Source organism: Vespa mandarinia, chromosome 11 (assembly GCF_050613455.1).
Source record: "Vespa mandarinia isolate Hongniang chromosome 11, ASM5061345v1, whole genome shotgun sequence".
Classification (NCBI taxonomy): domain Eukaryota; kingdom Metazoa; phylum Arthropoda; class Insecta; order Hymenoptera; family Vespidae; genus Vespa; species Vespa mandarinia.
The window spans coordinates 5,255,146-5,260,000 of record NC_140820.1 but is presented as its reverse complement, the minus strand read 5'-3'; the positions used below and the strand labels follow the sequence as shown (position 1 = coordinate 5,260,000).

At 24.7% G+C, this 4,855-nt stretch overlaps 1 protein-coding gene across 1 annotated transcript in view; it reads left to right on the top strand.

Annotated features, from left to right (window-relative positions):
* amon (prohormone processing protease amontillado) overlaps positions 1–327 on the top strand; it is a 37,140-nt gene extending 36,813 nt beyond the window's left edge. The window contains exon 12 of the mRNA XM_035865779.2: positions 1–327. This exon is cut by the window's left edge and continues 3,130 nt beyond it. The gene's annotated coding sequence lies outside the window, so the exon portion shown is untranslated.
* Positions 328–4,855: the final 4,528 nt, after the last annotated feature.

The following is a 4,855-nucleotide window of genomic DNA, read 5'->3' as shown; positions in this document are numbered from 1 at the left end:
TTATTTAGTATACTATAAGTGTTGTACGCGTGATTATCAAAGTTTCTATTTTATAAAGCTAATATAGGTGTTGCAAAACACCTTTAGCTAGAGTTCACGGTCGAAGATCACCTTACCGTGTTTACATTGTTCTAACGCTTTATCCAGTTAAGCTATATAGTGATTGGCTGTTAATGAAAGGTTTCCTATGAAACATTAGACTTCTTTTAAATTAACTCTTAAATTGTCTCAACGAATATACATACAGTAGAACCATTAATATCATTTCATTTTTATAATTAATTATTTTGAAATATTATTTTTATTATTGCAGACAAACTAAAATATTATTTATACAATATTTCTATTATGATAGAGAAAATGTTTAATAATAATTTAATCTAAAATTTTATTTTTATTATTACAGATAAAACAAAATGTTATATATACGATATATCTGTTATTATAAAAAATATTTGATAATGAATTAATCTAATAATTTTATCTTGATCATTATAAAAACAATGAAACATTATGTATGAAATATTTGCTACAATGCATGCTTGATAATGAATTATTATAAAAAGAATAAAACATTAGATATGACCTAATGATCTCAGGTATAATCTAATAAACTAATAACAATGACATATATGAAATGAAATATAATGTTCAATGTTCAGATAATAAAGGTTCTACTGTACTATATGAAATACTGATTGTTTAATTTAAAAAAGAAAAAGAAAAAAAAAGAAAAATTTTCTCTCATTAAATGTGAGATAATAATGTGTTCTCATTATTATTTTATTGTTTTGCTTCATACACTTTAACCAGATATTTCTTTGTTAAAAACCACTAAAGTATGGTTTGAAAGTTGGAAAAAAGAATAATAATACGCATAATATTTCAAGTTACCTCTAACTATTAAACTGATGTTTGTTGCTGCTCGTTAATCAGATTAAATTGAAAATAAAGAAAGAAAAATGCGAATAAATGTATGCGCTTGTAAGTATGAATGTACGTATGAGAGAGATGAAGGAAGAAAGAGAATTTAGAAATATATATATCTATTTTCATTCTCGTTTTAATGAGTCACCAAAAGATATGCAAAAAAAAGTCACAAAGTCTACAGATAAACTTTATGTAGGTATATTAGAGAGATGTAAAGATCAGAATTTGAAAAGATATATCTATATATAAATATAAATATACATATACATAAATAATACATACTATATATTATAGTTAAAATACATTTAATCAAAAGCTCATTCTGTACATGATGTACGTGACGACGTTGACGATGACAACAACAATAACAACAACAACAACAACAACAACAACAACAACAACAACAACAACAACAACAACAACAACAACAACAACAACAACAACAACAATAACAGTAACAATAATAACAAAAAAACAAATAAAATGTTTATTTTTTGGCCTGTATCGTTTTTATATAATATACCTTCTCAAACACATACCTGTTATTCTAAAGAATTTCATTTTGCAAGTTGAATACACGAATATACATACGTTCATTGATATTTGTAACTTCATAACGACATCATAACATACAAAGAGTTTAATTAACATTGTAGAGTTTAGATTAAATCGTTAGTTTTGCTCGTAATCGTGTTATATCACTTTGAAACTGTCCATCGAATGAACAATATCGTAAGGTAAGTGAGAAACGTGATATGCATATAAATAAGAATTATAGGATTAAATATGTTAAAACTAACAATATAATAAATTATATTGTTCAAATAGACATTCCTTTTGCTGATAATATCTTTTGTATTATTGTTAATTCTAAATTCTCTTTCTTTTAAAAGAACTCAAAATGGCTAAATATAATAATAATTAATACTAAATATAATAATAATTATACATACATACATACGTTTCTATTTTTTTTTCTTTTCCAAAAAATATAATATATATAATATTATATTATAATTTAATTATTATTAGATTCAGTCATTTTTATTTGTCGGAAAAAATGTATTAAATATAATTATTATATCCCTATATATATTCATACCCATATATAGCGTACGTGTATATATATATATATATATACACATACATAATTTTTGTTTAAAAATTAAGTAAAATTGATTCGCGAAAACAAAAGAAGAAATATAAAATTATTATATATCAAAGTTTTTAACTATCAAAGTTTTACATACGAAGTTTTTCGTAAAACATACAAAAGCTTCGTATATATATATATATATATATATATATATATATATATATATATATATATACATATATACTTACAACGAATATAGTGAAGCGATAAAAAATGAAGGTGATTTTTGAGAACACAAAGGAATGACGTTCACGTTAATCATACACTCGAGACATAATTATAATTAATAATAAATTAGAACTTTCTCTTTATAAAGAAAAGAACAATGGCGTGGATACTGCAAAGCTTATGAGAGCTTTCGAAGATTGTACAAGAGCACCACTATAGAAAAATCCTTTTCTTTTCACATTGAAAATCTTTTGGATATACTAATTACGAAAATATATCAATAAAATTACAAAGTCGGACAAAAGTATCATTAATGTCTCAATTAACATATAACGCGATGTATCTCGATGTCAATGATTAAAATATATATATTACACATATATATATATGTTATGTATATTTTATATGTATGTTCAATATGTATATATTTGTATATATTTTTACACATATGTATTACTGTATATACTTTCCTATGTATTCTTATGTATATTCTGCATTTATATATTCTTACGTATATTTTACAAGTATATTCTGTATATATGTAATCTTACGTATATTCGGTATATTCGGTATATATATATATATATATATATATATATATATATATATATATATATAAGTTAATAGATATATGTACGTATATTGGTTTGTTCTCGAGCCAACATGGAAAGATGGCTACACGTTCGAGAAAGAAAGATACTCTTTTCGAAGATATCATTTTTACGATCGTTTCATTACCTCGACCTCGGCATGCTCTTTACGATGACGTGAGTTCCTTGCATAGAGACGTCCTATAACCAACCGATCGATAAATTACAAATTAAAAATGTACGAAGTTTCATCTTTTAAAATGGCTCAATCGATTATACATGCATATATATATATATATATATATGTGTGTGTGTGTGTGTGTGTATTAATACAAATATGAAATAATATAATAATTTTTATTCAGTTTTCTTACGAAACTTTTATAATAACTTTTAATATAATACAATTATTTGTTAATTTCATTTTTACCGATTGTATGTAAGTTGGGTCACTCGACTGCGTTTTTGCTTTTATTATATTTGATATATATATATATATATATATATATATATGTATATGTGTATGTATGTATGGGTAGGTATGTAAGTTACGAGGAGCTTTTTTTTATCGGATCGTAATATAAAAACGTTATTCTATATGACGATGAAAATCTTTACGAGTTGATTTTAATCAATATCAATGTTTAATGCGCGTGTAACAATGTTTTTTTTATAACGAACCCTGTTAACTATAAAATGAAGATTACATCTAGGTTAGAATTTATGAAATGATTTAATGATATTATTATACCTTAAATGAAGAATACGCATAACTATATTTTTATTTGTATAACATTTTTTTTTATTTTTATAAACAATAATATTAACGAATATATTATAATAATTATCTTTTATCGTGAAATATTTGTAATAATTTTTTTGGGACGAGCATATTATATGTATAAGAGATTACCTTGCCAGAATACGTTAGCTATGTCAGAAGAACGTGAGCGTGTTTATGATTCATTTAAAGATCGAATTACCAGCTGCGAGAGGTTAGTAAATACGTTTTGATATAGACGATCATCCGTTTCTCTGTAGAATCGAGGTGATTGTGATACGAGAGATGACAGGGAGGACAACGCGTGGGACTAAAGCTTTAATCGAATGACGTGCCTTGTGTATTCTATGACGCAGCTTGCAAGTAAATTCACGTCCAAAGAGAAATTGTCCTAACGTCGAAAGCTTCGAGAGACCGTGAAATATTTACTAAGATTAGGATCACGAAATAATTGATTATTATTAAAGAAAATATTTAATAAATTTATTCCAAAATCAATTCAATCGAACTGAAATTATTTATCGTATAAATAATATCATTCGATATTATTTACAATAAAATTATTCAAATCAGATTAAAATGATCGATATAATTTATATCAGATAATTTTAAAATCACACATGTATATATATATATATATATATATATATATATATTTTCATTAATTTATATAAGATAATAATTTATATAATTTATATCAGATAATCATAAATTCTTTATATTAATCATAAGATAAAATAGATATTTAAAATAATTTCAATGGATTATATTCAAACAAGATTAAAACTAACCTAATTTATATTAAACGATCTAAATTTTGCTTAAAAACGAACTAATATTATATATTCCTATAAACGTAATAAATATCATTCGATAACATTTTCGATAACATTTTTCGATAACATCAACGATTAATAATTATAAATGTATATAAATCAATGGAAAAAAAAGAAAAAAAACAATAAAAAGATTTCGAAATGATGTATGTATTAACAATGACGATTATTGAATGTTAGGAATGATTTTGAATATCGAGAAATCACGAAGGCTTTAGAAGAACGAGAACTAAAACAGGACCTTTCGCTGGAAGGCCTAAGATGTGAGTAAGGTAGATAAATGTACAGAGAGAGAAAGAGAGAGTAGGGTAGACTTCGATGATACCGGAGTGGGGGTAAAAGCGCGAGGAGTGGGGAGAGACCGCGAGACAGTACGATCGCGCGGTAGTTGAGT